We start from the raw sequence: 19,036 nt of genomic DNA on the forward strand, positions 1-19,036 counted from the left end.
AAGGGTGAGTCCAATCCCTGGTAGGAGAACTCAAATCCCACAAGCTGCGTGACATGGTCAAAAAAGCAGGGTAAGTGTAAAGACCATTTAAGGGGATGCAGGAAGGAAATAGTGAAAGAGTTTAGTTAACTTGTATAAAAATTATTTATAAGTACATGTAATATACATCTCTCAGGAGAACACAGTAAAATGACTTTTCCTAGTGGGGAGTTGGTCAAGAAAGCTTTGGAGGTCACTGGTTAACACTCAGACCCACGTTTATCTCTACATCTCTAGTTGAATCTCTAGTTGGCAATAGTTACTCATTCACCCCCACCCCCGCTACTGGCTTGCAGATTTCAGGTGGAGACTGATACCCAATGTGTCCCCGATGCCACTGGGATGTGTTGGGTTCCTAGACTCTGTCTTCAGCTCTGTATGTGGTGGTCTTGGTTGACCTAGCCAGGTGGCTTTGGAGGGTCCCATAGGAAGTTACTCCAGTCACATCTTCTACTTTCAGAGGCCTCAGTGTTTAGAATGACTAATGTTATCTACTATTGCAGAGCTTTTTTTTTTTTTTTGGCATTAAAAAATCATAGTGTTTGCCGGGGTAACTTTAGATTGTGTAAGAGAATAAAGTCTTTGAAGTATGTTCAAACATTTGCAAAGCAATCCTTGATGCATAATCATCTGTATGTTGAAACAGACCATCTCTTTACTGGAATAAGTTCATTTTCTGACATTCACTGAGTGAGTGCCTATTGTGTACCAGCTTGGGCCCTGCCTTTGAGGAGCTCATGGTTCAGTTGGAAAGCCTGTCAGGCAAAGAGGTGTTGTGTACATTAGAGCTGCTAAAATACCACGTGGGATGTTTGTGGAGTAGCTCAAAAGGCAGTGTTCCACCTGCTTGTGGTATGTGTGTGCTCATGGTGGGAGTCAGGGGCTGAAGGGCATTTCACAGTGGAAACCCTCAGGTTGGACTTGAAAGCTTTAATTAGTAGACTGGGGGAAAAGGACATTCAGGGGACCCTATGAAACAGCAAGATGCTCTTGCCAGGAGTTTGCAGTTGTTAATGTGGCTGCAATAAAGGGTTGAGGACCATGGAGGAGGAATATGGGGAGGACTTAGGTAGTGTGGGTCTTAAATGTTTGCATGTATTTGGGACATTATATTTTCCTGCCCTGGGAAGCCATTGGAAGCTTTTCAACTGAGCGGTGACCATCAGATATGAATTTTAGAAAGACACAGCATTGTAAATCAACTATATTCCAATGAAATTTTATTTTATTTTTTTAAAAGAAAGATGGTTCTAGGGGCAGTTTGTGTGATGGAATGGTTGGTGATTGGGAGGGGGAAAGCTGGGGGTCTAGGTAGAGGCTATTGGGTGACTTTGGTGAGAGAAGAGTCACTCTTGGGAGGGTAGTGGTGGAAGAAGGGCCAACTGCAGAGATGTTAAAAAGAGGCACTTGATACTCGGAAAGGCAATGAGCTCTAGCGGGACTGGACTCAGTCCCTGACTCTGACCCACACTAGTTGTGTGAACTTAGGCAAAAGACTTAACTTTTCTGTGTTGCAATTCCACTATTTGTGAAATGGCTGTAATGATACTGCCCACCGTTTCAGATTGCTTTGAAGTTTGAGGTCTCACACATAGAATACTTAGAACGATGCTTGGCATGAAGTCCGCATTCAGTGAATGTTAGCCATTACTACTAATTATTAATGATGATGACAATTGCAAAGGGGGAAGAAGAGCTTTGATCACATGTTCTTTTGGTTGTAGGGGTAACTAGGAAAGTCAGTGGGAGGAGCTGATTTGGGGTAAAGGTGAGAGAAGGGTGATGATAAATGATTTGTCCGTATCTTGCCCACTTTCTCTTCAGAACCTATAGGACACCTGTGGGGAGATGTGCAGAGGCAGATGGGGGCAAGGGTCATGCTAGGGAGGAGGATAGGGCTGGGCAGAGGTCAGGGTGGTGGTTGTTGTAGGGGAAAGGTGCAGGAGTGAGGTTGTCCAGGCAAGGAGTCTAATTGAGAGGTAAAGGAGGATAAACTCAGAACCTTTCAGACCATTTATATATCGGGTAGTAGAAGAAAGGAAATCCATGAGACAGAGTAAAGCAAATGATTGGTGATGTTGAAGGAAACTAGGAGCAAAGGAAAGTTTCTTAAAATTTTTCACTGGGCACTCAATGAAAGAGTATGCCTTCTTGATCTGGTTGAAGTTGGAGCATGCATTTGAACATCATAAAACAGCATCGAAAAGAGTATGTAATTTAGTTTCAAAAAAACATTCACATTAACTCTTCATTTGCCGTTGGAGAGGGCTGTCCATTTGAGAAAATGTCTACATGCAGAAACTTAAGCCTTATTTAGAGATGATCCTGACGGTTTTGGATGTTCTGCTCATTAACATAATACAGTTTCTGGCTCCTAGAACATTAGAATCTCATAGGAATCAAGGGCTCAGTGATTCAAAAGAAAGAAACCCAGAGGAGTGAAGTGACTTGCCCAAGGTCAGCAAGTTGGCATTCTGATTTGTACTTTGTGTTTCTTTGAGAACTTGTGAGCAAAACATAAAATGCTTTCAGTTCAGTTCAGAAGCTCAGTTGTGTCCCACTCTTTGAGACCCCATGGACTGCAGCATGCCAGGCCTCCCTGTCCATCACCAACTCCCGGAGCTTGCTCAAATTCATGTCCATAGAGTTGGCGATGCCATCCAACCATCTCATCTCTGTCATCTCCTTCTCCTGCCTTCAATCTATCCCAGCACCAGGTCTTTTCCAATGAGTCAGTTCTTCACATCAAGTGGCCAAAGTATTGGCGTTTCAGCTTCAGCATCAGTCCTTCCAATGAATATTCAGGACTGATTTCCTTTAGGATGGACTGGTTTGATCTCCTTGCAGTCCAAGGGACTCTCAAGAGTCTTCTCCAACACCACAGTTCAAAAGCATCAATTCTTCGGTGCTCAGCTTTCTTTATAGTCCAACTCTCACATCCATATGTGACTGCTGGAAAAACTATAGCCTTGACTAGACGGACCTTTGTTGGCAAAGTAAGTCTCTGTTTCTTGATATGATCTCTAGGTTGGTCATAGCTTTTCTTCCAAGGAGCGAGTGTCTTTTAATTTGATGGCTGCAGTCACCATCTGCAGTGATTTTAGAGCCCCCCAAAATAAATCTGTCATTGTTTCCATTGTTCCCCCATCTATTTGCCATGAAGTGATGGGACTGGATGCCATGATCTTAGTTTTCTGAATGTTGAGTTTTAAGCCAACATTTTCACTCTCCTCTTTTATGTTCATCAAGAGGCTCTTCAGTTCTTCTTCGCTTTCTCCCATAAGGATGGTGCCATCTGTGTATCTGAGGTTATTGATATTTCTCCTGGCAATCTTGATTCCAGCTTGTGCTTCATCTCGCCCAGCATTTTGCATGATGTACTCTGCATATAAGTTAAAAAAGCAGGGTGACAATATACCGCCTTGACGTACTCGTTTCCCGATTTGGAACCAGTCTGTTGTTCCATGTCCGGTTCTAACTGTTGCTTCTTGACCTGCATACCGATTTCTCAGGAGGCAGGTCAGGTGGTGTGGTATTCCTATCTCTTGAAGAATTTTCCACAGTTTGTTGTGATCTACGCAGTCAAAGGCATTGACATAGTCAATAAAGCAGAAGTAGATGTTTTTCTGGTATTCTCTTGCTTTTTCTTTGACCCAGTGGATGTTGGCAATTTGATCTCTGGTTCCTCTGCCTTTTCTAAATCCAGCTTGAACATATGGAAGTTCATGGTTTACATACTGTTGAAGCCTGGCTTGGAGAATTTTGAGCATTGCTTTGCTAGTGTGTGAGATGAATGCAATTGTGCGGTAGTTTGAACATTCTTTGGCATTGTCTTTCATTGGGATTGGAATGAAAACTGACCTTTTCCAGTCCTGTGATCACTGCTGAGTTTTCCAAATTTGCTGGCATATTGAGTGCAGCACTTTCACAGCATACCTTTTAGGATTTAAAATAGCTCGACTGGAATTCCATCACCTCCATTAGCTTTGTTGGTAGTATTAATGCTTCCTAAGACCCACTTGACTTCACATTCCAGGATGTCTGGCTCTGGGTGAGTGATCATACCATCATGGTTATCTGGGTCATGAAGATCTTTTTTGTATAGTTCTTCTGTGTATTCTTGCCACGTCTTCTTAATATCTTCTGCTTTGTTAGGTCTATACCATTTCTGTCCTTTCTTGAGCCCATGTTTGCATGAAATGTTCCCTTGGTATCTCTAATTTTCTTGAAGAGATCTCTAGTCTTTCCCAGTCTATTGTTTTCCCCTATTTCTTTGCACTGATCACTTTGGAAGGGTTTCTTATCTCTCCTTGCTATTCTTTGGAACTCTGCATTCAGATGGATACACCTTTCCTTTTCTCCTTTGCTTTTTGCTTTTCTTATTTTCTCAGCTATTTATAAGACCTCGTCAAACAACCATTTTGCCTTTTTGCATTTCTTTTTTTAGGTATGGTCTTGATCACTGTACAATGTCATGAACCTCTGTCCATAGTTCTTCAGGCACTCTATCAGATCTAATCCCTTGAATCTATTTGTCTTTTCCACTGTATAATCATAAGGGATTTGATTTAGGTCATTCCTGAGCAGTCTAGTGGTTTTCCCCCACTTTCTTCAATTTAAGTCTGAATTTGGCAATAAGGAGTTCATGATCTGAGCCACAGTCAGCTTTCAGTCTTGTTTTTGCTGACTGTATAGAGCTTCTCCGTCTTTGGCTGCAAAGAATGTAATCAATCTGATTTTGGTATTGACCATCTGATGGTGTCCATGTGTAGAGTCTTCTCTTGTGTTGTTGGAAGAGGGTGTTTGCTATGACCAGTTCATTCTCTTGGCAAAATATGTTAGCCTTTGTCCTGCTTCATTTTGTACTCCAAGGCCAAATTTGCCTGTTACTCCAGGTATCTTTTGACTTCCTACTTTCACATTCCAGTCCCCCATGATGAAAAGGACATCTTTTTTGGGTGTTAGTTCTGGAAGGTCTTGTAGGTCTTCATGGAACTGTTCAGCTTCTTCAGCATTACTGGTCAGGGCATAAGCTTGGATTACTGCGATATTGAATGACTTGCTTTGGAAACAAAGATCATTCTATCATTTTTGAGACTGCACCCAAGTACTTCATCTCAGACTCTTTTGTTAACTATGAGGGCTACTCCATTTCTTCTAAGGGCTTCTTGCCCACAGTAGTAGATAAAGTGGACTTCGGAATTAAATTCACCTATTCCAGTCCATTTTAGTTCACTGATTCCTAAAATGTCATTGCTCACTCTTGCCATCTCCTGTTTGACCATTTCTAATTTACCTTGATTCACGGACCTAACATTCCAGGTTCCCATGCATTATTGCTCTTTACAACTTTGGACTTTACTTCCATCACCAGTCACATCCACAACTGGGCGTTGTTTTTGCTTTGGGTCCATCTCGTCATTCTTTCTGGAGTCATTTATCCACTCTTCTCCAGTAATATATTGGTCACCTACTGACCTGGGGAGTTCATCTTTCAGTGTCATATCTTTTTGCCATTTCATACTGTTCACTTGGCTCTTTTTTTTTTCTTGGAGTTGGCCATTGAGCCCTCAGGGTACTAGCAGTCACCCTCAGCTCAAAACCATTGACCTCCTCCTGGGCTAGGGGAAGAGATTTCTCTCATTCTGGCTCTTGTGAGCTGAAAGACAAAGATCCCCCAAACTGGGGATGCTAGAAGCCCCTGGCTCACCAGCCAGTGATGGAAGTGCTGGCAGTTAATTCACTGTGGTTTCTCTATCTCTGCCCAGGGTGGGGCCCTTGGAAAGGAAGTGAAATACTTTCAGGAAATGAAGGCTTGGTTCCAGTTGCCTGCTGCTGCCTTCCTCCCATCTCTGACTCTGGGCCTGGGGGTAGGGATCCTGGGTCCATGCTCCAAATGCTTGTTGTGCATCATGGTTTTCCAGGAATTTCAGGACACAGGAGCTTTCACCCAGCTGTGTTGTGTATTGCCGTTCAGCAATCTGAAGTTGCTTATCCAGCGTAAGTCAGAATGGAGTGCCTAGGGAGGAAGGGATACGCCTGCGAACATTTTTCAAAGCACAAGAAATTGAGGTGTTAGGGACCCAGCTGGCGTGTGACGAGAACCAAGAAATGGAGCCTACGTGAGCATGCATGCTCACATGAAATCTCTTACTGAAATCCAGGGATGTTATTTGAAAAGAACTTCTTCCCACCCCCTAAAACAATACACGCTTACTGAGGGCCCACTGTGTGTTAGGGGGAGTGCTGCGGGTAGAGTGATGAACAAGACAGTCATGCCTTCAAGCTGTTTAATTAACCAAGCAATTATCAAGTGATGGATGCTTTGACAGGAGAAGCATAGTGTAGCAGTGGTCTCTGCTTCCACGGATCCCTCTTCAACCCTGGCAGAGCAAAGACTCTGTGAAGTTCAGGGTGTGATTAAGACACTCCAAGGAATTACAGGAGCTCCAGGGCTTTTTCTGGACCTAGTGGTCGGGCAGGCTGGTGTAGCCTGAGTCTCTAGCCAGGAATCACAGGTGAAGCCAGTGGATTTAGGGCTGAGTTTAGCTTTGTGCCCAATTCTAATCATTTCTGCTAAGTATCATTTTTACTAATATCATGGAAATGTTATGATTTATCAGTTGTCTATTTTGATAGACTAAATTTGATAACAGGGGTTTCCCCGATGGCTCAGTGGTAAAAGACTCTGCCTGCAATGCTGAGACCCAGAAGGTGGGGGTTTGATCCCTGGGTTAGGACGATCCCCTGGAGGAAGAAATGGCAACCCACTCCAGTATTCTTTCCTGAAAAATCCCATGGACAGAGTAGCCTGATGGGTTACAGTCCATAGCATCGCAAAGAGTTGGACACGCTGAGCACACACTCACAAATTTAATAACAATGGTGATGAACAAATTCTCATGAAATGCTTTCTGTGTGCCAGACACTGCATGGGTTGGCATGCATGGCATGCATGGACTCTGCATGGGTTCTCAGTCACTCAGTCATGTCCAGTTCTTTGAGACCCCATTGACTGTGGCCCACTAGGCTCCTCTGTCCATGGAACTTTCCAGGCAAGAATACTGGAGTGGATTGCCATTTCCTACTCCAGGGGATCTTCCTGACCCAGGGATCAAACCGGTGTCTCTTGTGTCTCCACTGGAAGGCAGATTCTTTACCACTCTGCCACCTGGGAAGCCTCAGACACTGGGCTAAGTGCTCTCAAATGTAACTTCCTTTGATTCTCCCAACCACCCTCATCAGGGAGGTTCTGTTGTTTCTCTCATTTTTATAATTGAGGGATTCATATTGAAAAGAGAAAGCAATCTATCTGCCTGAGATCTGAGTCTGGCAGTTGGCTGATTTGGAGTTTGAGTTCCCATCACCTCACTCTGTTCCCTCTTCAATCTGGCACCAAACGGTGGCTTGTTTGACCACCCAGTCCTCTGTTCTGCTGGCCTAATTGGGGTGCCTCTAGCATGAAGGGGGACTGCCTTTCTTCTCCTCACTCACCTGTCTTATGACTTCTCTGCCTTCTGCACTTGACTGACTTTGATCCCTATTCAGGCACACACAAGCTGTCCTGGAACTCCTCCCCACCACCCACCCTTTATCCTTGGTGTCTTATTCCATCCTGTGGTCTGTAAGTGAACCAGGAACTACTTGAGCTGGAATCCTGTATCTTCTGCCTTTTATAACCCATGATCTCCAAGTCATTTCATTGTTGTTAGCACAGTCTTACTATCCAAGAGGTCTTTGGTCAAGTTTCGGTGGAAATCTTTTGCTTGGATCAAGTTGTAAGATGACTATAGTTACGATTTGCATATGTACCCCCACCCCCGACACATACATTTTATCACTCCTCCCCCACCTTGAACATCACAAGCCAACCTTCTCCTTTTATGAAACTGTGACCTGGAGAGGCAAGGTAATTTACAATAGGCCAGCAAGTGACCAGGGGACTGGGACTAGAGCCCAGGGATCCTCACTCTCAGTCTAGCATACATTCCCCTACATTGTGCTGAGAAAAGAGAATCGATTGATTCAAAAGAACATTGATTGCCAAGCACAAACCATGGAGATCAAAACAGCTGTGATGCCTGTCTTCATGGAGCTTACAAATTAGAGCTGTGGACAACATAAACCCATAAATGTATGATTACGATTGTGATGAGTGCTGTATGTGGAAAGAATAAGGTGAGGGGGGATCTAATGAGAAAAGGGGGATCAGGGAGGCCCCTCTGAGGACTGATATCTAAAGATGAGGATGAACAAGGAGAAAGCAATCAAGAGGGGCTGCCTAGGTGTGGGGTCACTTGTTGGGTTCAAGGACAAGGAGAATCAGTTTGAAATTCTTGGCAGGAACTATGTCTTTACTTTTACGAATTTCTTTGGGATATGGAAGAATTGATGCTTTTGAACTGTGGTGTTGGAGAAGACTCTTGAGAGTCCCTTGGACTGCAAGGAGATCCAACCAGTCCATCCTAAAGGAGGTGTTTATTGGAGGGACTGATGTTGAAGCTGAAACTCCAATACTTTGGCCACCTGATGCGGAGAGCTGACTCATTTGAAAAGACCCTGGTGCTGGGAAAGATTGAGGGCAGAAGGAGAAGGGGACGACAGAGGATGAGATGGTTGGATGGCATCACCGACTCAATGGACATGGGTTTGGGTGGACTCCGGGAGTTGGTGATGGACTGGGAGGCCTGGTTTACTGCGGTCCATGGGGTCGCAAAGAGTTGGACATGACTGAGCAACTGAACTGAACTGATGGGTAATACTGGTGGATGGTTGGATAAAGAACTGTCTGGGGCTGGAGAGAGAAGTCTTCAATGTGACAGCATCAGGATGCTGATCTTGTCTCATAAGCAGCATAAACATGGACATCTCCACCCAGAGTTCAGAATCCTACAGTGGAGAACTGGGGAATAGAATCTCTAGCTAAAGGAAGCTCTGTGTGGAGAAGGTGAAGCTGAGAGGCTGCTGGGACATGAAAGCCACAGCAAGTGTCATTTGCTGCCAACCTTAAGAGACTTGTTCCTCAAATAGCCACACAGCGTGAGTCCCGCCCCCAGTGCAGAGATCAGCTGTGCATTTTCAATAGCGGCTGTTTCTTCCCAGTCTTACCTTCTGCCCCTGCCCTCCCAGGTCCTCCTTCCGGCCACATGTGTTTTCGTGGTAGGTGAAGAGGAAGAGGGGGTTGTCCCAATCAAGCCACACTTTTTGGCTATTCTTACCATACATATTTATATTTCAGAACATCTAAAGAATTTTCAGCTCGAAGTAGTAGGGGTTCAGTCTAAGGCTGGGAATCAGCTAGGATCCTTATGCTTCTGGGGTTTTAGACTAACATTTATTGAACACTGACTATGTTTCAGGCACTGTGTGAATAGCTTTATCTTTTATTCCCATTTTATGGATGAGGAGGCTGAGCTGCAGAGAGACTACCCATCTGCCCTGCACCCAGTAGGACAAAAGACACCCAAAAGAGTTGGAATGGAATTTCATCTCTCTTCAGGAAAACAAGAAAATTAAACATCATATAGAAGTTTATTGTAAAGATGCATTCAGATTTTTTTAATACTGAAATTATGCCCTTTTATTTTTATGATGTTAAAATGCCATTTTCTTTTTAAGAAACTGGTTATTCAAAGTATCATTTTCAGGTTTTTGTTCTTTGTTGGAAAAATTAAAATATAGTTATCCATTGTTAGTTTCTAAAATTGCTTTAAATTGCTTGAAGTATAAATAAATAAAATCTATTAGTGTGAGAATCATTCTTGCAGGAAAGCTGGTTCTCATGCTATCATCTTCCTAGTAAATTATTTGTATAATTTTGTTCACATTCTCTTCTGATCTTTTATTGGGGAAAAAAATGCAGCTGGATAGGACCACTGAGATAATATAACTTATTTTTCCTCAGCATTTATCAAGATGTTTTGATAACGCAATTTGACCCTGAGACCTTTTAACTCTATGTCAGTATAATCAGGATTATACAAACACTAAAACAGCTTTATGAAGGGAGTGTTTTTTAGAAGTAAATGAGTTTGTGCAATTCTTCATTTTTTTTTCTTCAGCATAGTTAAACCATTTCTTAATTTTCCAATTCATTTTTATTTCACTGAACTATTTTTTACAAGATCAATTCTGCTCCACATGTCTTCTGCAGAGAAGATCTGATTCATTGATCAGTTACTTTTTTGTGTGCCTATGAAATTTTGCCCATGTAGCTCCTACCACTGTGAACATTCTTTTATGGTCATCATTTCTACCATACCCAGTTTTCTCACATCAGATCTGCTGGTTTAAATTTTGTCAAGAATGTTTGATTCTTCCTTCAATTTTTCAGTCAATAACCAATTTTGCCACGTGCATTTTTAGCCGCTGTCAGTTCCATTTTGTGTTGATTTTTTCCTGACAGGTCTAATTTTTTTGCCAGGTCAATTTTTTCAGTTCAAAGTACTATATCTTCTTCCTACAACTAAAGTCAGTCTCTTTCCTGACAGGTGTTTTGTTTGTTTGTTTTAAGCAGTTGCACAACATACTTGAGGGGTCATAACACCCGGGTCAAAATATCCTGTGTCATTGAGACCACTGACCTAAATGAATCAAGAAACTTACCCCAAATCATATATAAGGCGGAGTTCTACTGGGCCATTTTAGACTATATATCACCTCTAGTTCAGTAAAGGGCAGAGTAAGAATGTAAAATTGCGGTGACCTTGATGGTCTGCCTCCCTCCTTCCACCTTTCATCCCCGACCCTTCTGAGATTCCCAGACTTGCTGTGACCCTCCGCTGTGAGGAACGGCAGTTGGGACCACCGTTTGAAGCTTCTTGGCTTCTCTCGGCTTCCTAGCCAGCGCCCCCCGCCCCGCCACCCCCCCTTAAGCTGTGTGTGCACTGGGGTGGCATGATTTACAAATAAGCAGGACCAAAAAGGAAAAAAATCCTCTCTTGTGGAGAATTAGGTCAGTGGCAGGGCTGGGGAGGGGAGGGAACCCAGACCTTCGGTTCTCCCATCCTTCAGTTTGCTCCACTTGCTGGAGCGACTGGGGCAGAAGCCAGAGGTGGTGTTGGGAGCAGACATCTGGGCTTGGGGGCGGGCGGGCCGTGTGCGCGCACGTGTTCTCACGTGGACGCACGGCGCACGTGAAAGCCAGCTGCTCTCGAGCCCCTCGGGGCTCCCCCCGCTCCTGCTCTCTCGATGTCTTTGCCTGGATTACTTGAAGGGGGCTATTAGTGTTGTCTAATAACGGCCTCAGATTTATCAAGGGATTTGTGTGATTAATTCCCAAGCAAAGTGCAGCAGAAAGCTTGGAGCTCAGCCTCCGCGGTGGGTCTACACTTCCCATTCTCTGCCCTTTCTAATGGGTTTTGGTGGAGGCATTCCTCTTTCCTCTTCAGCGTCCTGACTGTTGAAGGCTGTCGTGTCCCGGCCCCCACCTGAGGGTAGCTGAAGCATCTTCCACTGCGCCTATGCGAGAGGGAGTGTCTGGGAAGACAGTGAAGTCTGCAGGCTCCCCGCTCTTGTTCTCTGAAAGCTGCAGAGATGAGGCCACTTGCTTCTCTGCCCTAGCTTCCCACCACCATACTCTTAGTCCCGGATCTTTCTCCCAGACTCCTCTCAGGGCACTGGTCCCCTGCTGTGGCCCAGCAGGGACCACGGTGACTGGGGAGGCGGATGACCTGAATTCAGGCTTCAGCTTCAACACTGTCCAGCTGGGTGGACATGGCAATTCCCCTGTCTTGGGTCTCCTTTTCTGAGCATCAAAGGATCCTTAAGGATCGTAATTATGGCACTGATCATAATGATAATAAATAACTAAATGTCTGTTTGGTTATTTGTGGCCCATCTCCCCTCCTAGACTTTAAGAGTGCACGACACGCATCTGTTTTGTTCACCAGCCGTCAGCCCAGTGCCTAGCACAGTTCCTTGGCCATGGATATGTGCAGTGAACACATGTCAGCGGAATGAACTTGTAAAATGACAGGGATGGATCTACTTGACATCCTGGAACTCTTCAATTTCTAAAATTCAGTGTGGCTCCTTTACTTTTTCTCTCTGGAACCATCAGATTTTAATGTTTTTACTGTTTTTTGTTTTTGTTTTTTTTTAACTGTAGTACCACAGAAGTAACAAGATAAAAATGGTGATTAATAATTATAACGCAAGAAGCATATTATCAATGTGTAACATGTGAATTTCCTTCTAGGGGCTCCCTGTGTTCTTGCCCCATCTCTGTGGTTCCTGGCAGTGGAATGCCCCTTTACCTGGGTTTCTGAGTTCACTCTTGAATGGCCTGCACAATCCTGTCGAGCTCTTTAGAAGGGGGCTGGTACCCATTAGTAGACGATGTGCATGTTTTTCAGACTCAAAAAAATTTTTAGGTTCAGAGCAAAACTGTACTAGTTTCACATCGCAGCATACCCTTGCTTTACATAGGCAAGAACTACCTTGGTCATTTTCTGAAAATGAAAAAAAATGAAGGCTAGATGGGAAAGCAGAAGAGCTGACAGGGGCTAACAGTGAGAAAGCCGTCTATGAGGGCTGCTTGCTTTCTTCTGAGGTCCCCCAGGTCATTAGAAACTCCTTTTCTCAGGGCAAGGACCCTTGGGAAAGCACTCGGTTGAAAGTCTCCAGCTAACTTGAGCCAATATGTGACCCCCTCCTTCTCAAGTCAATGGCAGAAACTGCTAATCAGTCATGACCCTCTTTTCTCTCTAAGTGCCTATGCCGCCTCAGACTTTCTTAACCCATTACTCCAGGATGTCACCAATCGAACGAAACGGAGCCAAGCACTGTGCCAGGCGGGTCATTAGACGTTGCATTATTACATACAATTGCCTCTTTTGATCTTCTTGACAACTCTGAAATTGATGTACTGATCCCCATCTTACAGATGAAGTTTAAGTAACCTATCCAAGGTCACATAATAAAAAGGAAAGTTGGAATTTTAGCTCAACACTTCTGGTCTTTTCAGAGGACTATATGCCTTCCAGGGAGCCCATCCCTTGGGGATGTCAACCTGACCAATGGCTAGTTTTGGTGAAATGTTCTTACAAGATTTCTCTCCAATTAATTGTTGCTGTTTATCCTCTGAGGGCCACTTCAAGGTTTCTCCAGCAAAAACCTTTGAAGCATTCTCTGTCAACCCCTAATCCCCCATTAATGTGAAGTTCGATAATAGATGGCCGTGTATGGCCACACTATCGTGCTTATACACTCTCTTGGTTTATTAGATTTACTATAACTGCAACCCTGGCAGTTATTTTGAGTCTCTAGTGCCTAAGTCAGTGTCTGGCATGTAGTAAGTGGTCGATAAATGTTAGCTATTTCAAACGGAACCAGATACAAAGGCTCACGATGGGGACAAAAAGGGTGAGGATAAAGGCTTGGGATGAATTGAAAGGCTTCCCAGCTGTTCTGAAAGCTTCAAAGCCAGCCTTTCTCAAACTGTGTTCTGTGACATGTTCCCAGGTCTTTTATAGAAGGAAACATGTCCAGTCTACCCAAAACATTGGGAAAACTGTGTACAGTATCCCCTCTCAGACTTCACAGTAGTGTAGGTGAGGCTTTCTGAAGTCTTGCTGTTGAGATATTTGATTACCTTTCTTTATCTCACTGTTTTCTAAATTTATTTAACCACAGATTGGCTTTTTTTTTTTTTTGGCAGGGAACTCCTATTCACATCTCACTGGTTGTTGTATTTTTATGGAACTCAGTTTTGGATATATTGCTCCAATTTATATTTCTTTCTCTGAAATACGGGTCCTGAGATCCTGCCCAGCAGCAGATATTGTGTACACTCAGCAGTTTCCATCATTTTTTTTTCCCCACACTAATTTCTTGAAATTTGCCCCCATGTCTTATAGGGTGATAGATTTGAGTGGTCAGGTCAGTTAGGGAAGAAATAATGGGGGATGGAAGGGTGGTACTGTGGGGAGAAAAAGGGCTTTAAATTCAGAGAAATCTGAGTTCACATCATGGCTATGACTGATGGCTTAGGTGGACTTGGGGATATTAACTTCTCTGAGTTTTGGTTTCCTTGTCTGTAAGTGGGAATAACAACAGGATCCACAGTAGGACTAAATGAAGTCATATACATACAATGCTGCCACAGGTACCTGATATGTAGGAGGCCTTTAGTAAATAGCAAGGATTATAATGAGAGACCCAGCTCTGATCCCTGGGTCAGAAAGAGCCCCTGGAGGAGGGAATGGCTACCCACTCCAGTATTCTTGTCTGGAGAATTCCATGGACAGAGGAGCCTGGTGGGCTACAGCCCATGGGGTCGCAGAGAGTCGGACACAACTGAGCGACTTTCATCATTTCATTTCATCGTCATAATGAACAGCGATCCCTGCATTTGTCTTCTTTTAAAATTTCTGGTGTAATATCACTGTGAACAGGGACTCTACTTAATCTTTTTGATACCAGAATCTAGATTAGGGGCTAGTAAGGAATTGCCATTTAATTAATGTTTCTGGAGAGACTAGATGAATGGCATAGCACTTTATTGTTTACAAAATGCTTCCCCATTTAGGCTGAATTAGGTCAACCTCACTGCAGCCTAGTCACATAATTGGCGTCATTATTCCTGCATATTATAGATGGGAAAGCTTGAGGCTTGGAGAGACTGTGAGCTGGCCAAGATCATATAGCTGGTAGTAGGCTGGAAACTCAGGGTTCAAAACCAGGGCTTCTAAGCAAAATATGGTGTACAGCAAGTTGTCTCCCCTTACCCACAGTTTTGCTTTCCATGGTTTTAGTTGCTTGTAATCAACCATGGTCAAAAAATGTGAAATGGAAAATTCATAAAACAGACAATTTCATAAATGTTAAATTGTGTGTTGTTCTGAGTAGTATCTGCCATCCTGCTCTGTCCCACCTGTAATCCCCAACCACTGATATCATCTGATTCTGACATCCAGCCATTGATGTCATCAATGATCTAGGATCATCCAAAGCAGATGATCCTTCTTCTGACACATCATCAGAGGGTCAGAGGTAGCCCAATGCTGCATCACAGTGCCTACATCATCCACCTCACTTCAGCTCATCATGTAGGCATTTTATCATCTTATACCATAACCAGTAAGATTTTGGGAGAAAGAGACCTCACATTCACATGACTTTTATCACAATATAATGGTCCTATTTTATTATTACTTATTGTTAATCTCTTACTGTGCCTAATTTATACATTAAACTTTATCATAGGTAAGTACATATGTATAGGGGAAAAAAACAGTATATATAGGGTTTAGTACTATTTGTGGTTTTGAGCATCCTCTCGGGGTTCTTGATAGTTGCTCTCATTGATAAGGGGGGAACTGCAGTAAACAGTGGAGTATTCTTCAGTCTTTGAAAGGAAGGCGATTCTGACACATGCCACACATACATGGATGAAGCTTGAGGACAGAGTGCCAAGTGAAATAACCCAGTGATAAGAGAACAAATACTGCATGGTTCCACTCACATGAAGTTACTAGGATAGTCAGATTCCTAAAGACAGAAAGTAGAATGGTGTTGCCAGGGGATGGGGTAGGAGGAATGGACAATTGTTTAATGGGTAAAGGCTTTCAGTTCTGCAAGATGATGAGTTCTGGAAATGGGAGACGGTTGCACAATATGAATGTACCTTGTGCCCCTGACCTATGCACTTAAAAATGGGTAAGTTGGTAACTTTTGTGTATTTTATCACAATAAAAAAATTAGGAAAACAAAACAAAAAACCAAGACTGCTGCTTCTAAACACGGGGCTCTTTCCCACATTCTACACAGCGCCCCCTTGCAAGGGTCTTTGAATTGCAGAGTTTGCGGAACTCACCTCCACCAAAACCCTTGCTGCTTCTAGACGGTTTCTTCAGTTTGGCATATGCCCCAAAGAGTTAGTCTTTCCAGAGAGCAAGGAATTCTTGGAAAGAGGGCACATCATGTCTAATGGAAATCGCCACTGTGAGGAAATGCAGTAATTATGATTAACCAGCACTGATGAGATGTCCTCAGGGCCAGACACCCTCTCAGTGCTTCTGTGTACATTCGTTCCTTATAACCCTAACGTCAGTCCTACAAGATAAATAGGTTGTCCCCATTTGACAGGTAGGGAAACTGAGGCTCAGGTTTAGTTAACATGCCTGACCTCATATAAATGGTGTGTGGAGGAGCCAGGATTTTCAATCAAGGCTCCTGGCACTAGAAAAGTGAAAGGGTTAGTCATTCAGTCGTGTGTGACTCTTTGTGACCCCATGGACTGTAGCTCACCAGGCTCCTCTGTCCACGGAGTTCTCCAGGCAAGAATGCTGGAATGGGCTGCCATTCCCTTCTCCAGGGGAACTTCCTGGCCCAGGGATTGAACCCGGGTCTCCTGCACTGCAGGCAGATTCTTTACTGTCTGAGCCACCTGGAAAGCCCGCTGGCTATAGAACCTGCCTTTTAACCCCTGTCCTCTCTGCAGGAGGCAGGGAGATTGAAAATGTCTGCACCGAGGTGGTTTTTCTAACGTGAGAATTGACTAATTTCTTCCCCTCCTGGATACACTCTTCTCTGTCCTACCAGATGATGGGCTATCCTCTCATGTGGGTCAGTTACTCCTTTGATTTCCTGGTGTTCTCAGGGACCCAAGTGGGTATTCTTCTCCCTGTGGGTCTTGCTTATTTGGGGAGGACAGCAACTGTTTCTTTACCTGAGAAGTTGGCATTTGGATACTGTCCCTAGCAGTGTCTGTCTGATATGAGGACTTTTCTAAAATGCATGTCTCGTTAGGTGGGAGCCTGTTGCAGGTGCCAACCTCATGATCTCAGGTGGGGAGTAGGAGTTAGCTAGAGATGCCTTTTGTTGCAAGGCTGAAGCAACTTGATAGGTGCTCAACCTGATACTTTCAGTTTACCAGGGGAGGTATCAACAAGCCAGCAGGGATGTGAGTAATAATAGTTTCAGTAAGTGTTTATTGAATGTTTACTCTGTGCCTGGCATTGTGCTATTGTGCTGAGCATTTTGTATGGATCATCTCATTTGGTCTTCATAGCAGTCATTTAAATTAAGTACAGTCAGTTCTGCTATAATGCTTGTTTTGAAAATGCAAATTTGTTCCAATGCGATTGATATATTAGGGAACGATTTGAGCATAATAATTTTGCTTTTGCTTATGCATGATTTTGCCCGTGAGAAACTCGAGGTGAAGGCTGAAAACTGCAGCCCACTGAACTAAGCTGTGTAGGAACACAAACACCCCAACACGTGCCAGCTACTTCAGTTACCAGGTGTGTTGTGAGCCACGCCCCTCCATATCTGGGGTTACAACTTCATGTCCAGTCTCAGGTGATCCTTCTGGCATTACTTCAAAGCAGCTTTCAAGCTTCCCACTTCCAGAAGCAATCCCAGGTCTTTCCCAAGTGCTATACTCACTGTATTATTTACGCATTCCTTAACCATTTAACACGTGTAGAGCAGGTTCCTATCCTTCCTTATGTGTTGCTGATGAAGTTTGGGGGCACTGGGCCCTAACCCTGTTTTCCCTATAAGCCCTGTGGTTCCTAACTGCATGATATTGCATAGCACATGACTTTTAGGCGTGCGTGGGTGCTTGTAGCAGAACTGAGTTGACTGCCATTATTTCCACGTGGCTGAAGAGGAAGGTACAGGAAGAAACTGAACACAAATATTTAGAATAACAAATAGCAAAGACGGGATTTAAACCCCAGATGGCTTTACCCCCATGTCTGCACTCAGAACCTCTAAAGCAGTAACACACACACACGCATAAAGAACAAACCTCCGTTTGATCTCCCGTTGTCTCTATGACGAGGAAATTCCCTCTCCTCCCACCTGTCAGTCAAGCTCAGGCTCCTCCAGCCGCAGCCTCTACAAGGTGTGGCAGCCCCTAAGGTGTTCGGGCCCAGCGGTGACCTGGCCCACGGGAGGGCCCTCCTTCTTCCTTCCTGACTCTCCTCCTCCTCCTCTCCCTGCCTCTGCCTTCCCAGGCCAGCTAGCGCCTGACACAGAAGCTACCCCTGCGCTCCATCTTGCAATCTGGAGTTATTAGCATCAAGGAACAAAAGCAAACAGCACCAGGGCTTGGGAGGGCTCCGGCTTCTACAAAGGCGGATAAGTGGGCACTGTGTCGGGGATGAAGCTAACACCACCTGGCCTTTTGTGGAGAGACAACTCTTCCTGTGTTTGAAGAGCTCAGACACCGAGAGCCGGAAAGAGCCCCAGGATGCAGGAAACCCAGCCTTTTCGCTGCTGGAAGTTTGCTTTAGCGCTCAACTTAAAAAAACACACACAAAAAACAAAAAAACCCTTCTGTATATTTATTCCTGAAGCAGAGGGAAGACGCTTATGCTCATTCTCTCCAGGGGCAAGAAAAGATAGGCTATTGGGGAGATGCTGTCTTTACCTTAAAGCAATTTTTTTTTCCTCCTAATGTTAAGTTGGTTGTAATCCTGAGTTGAAAACCTGCCCGATGTTGGTGGGCCTGGGATAAGAATACACATGGAGACCCAGTGGTCAGCCTCCCTTCTCTCCGCTGCCCACACTGCAAAGACCCCTGTGCACTTTGTGGGTGCCCCAGCCTATAGAAGTCCACAGCTCCTGTAGACGGCTTCCCCTTGGCTGTTTCTTGACATGAGAATACACACATCAGTGGACGGCTCTGCTTTTGGGAGAATGGACCCAGGGAGGAGGCCCACGTGGATTTGGGGCAGCTTGCACAAAGGGTTCAGAGTACCTGAGTGTTCTCTACAGGGGGGCTAGTGGCAGGTGTTACTGTTTCCGGAGGCAGGGAGTCCAGCTGGCCCTGTAGACGTCTCAGTTCACGGGGTGGGCTGTGGCTGCAGAATGGCCAGAGCAGACCCCTGTAAAGTGTCCAGGCCTGTGGTCATACTGCACTTGACCCTTCCTTCTACCTGGGCTATGCCTTTTTCTCATTCTTGTGAGATACCCAGTACTCTTATCCCTAATTTATAGCTTGATAGGTTAGATGGTAACTGTCCTGGTTTGTTCTTTTATT

General features: G+C 44.3%; 1 protein-coding gene across 12 annotated transcripts in view; it reads left to right on the forward strand.

The window, feature by feature from the left end:
* Positions 1-19,036, forward strand: part of NRXN3 (neurexin 3) — a 1,769,272-nt gene that overhangs the window by 87,158 nt on the left and 1,663,078 nt on the right. The window lies entirely within an intron of this gene.

The sequence above is a fragment of the Cervus canadensis genome, chromosome 6, assembly GCF_019320065.1.
Source record: "Cervus canadensis isolate Bull #8, Minnesota chromosome 6, ASM1932006v1, whole genome shotgun sequence".
Classification (NCBI taxonomy): Eukaryota; Metazoa; Chordata; class Mammalia; order Artiodactyla; family Cervidae; genus Cervus; species Cervus canadensis.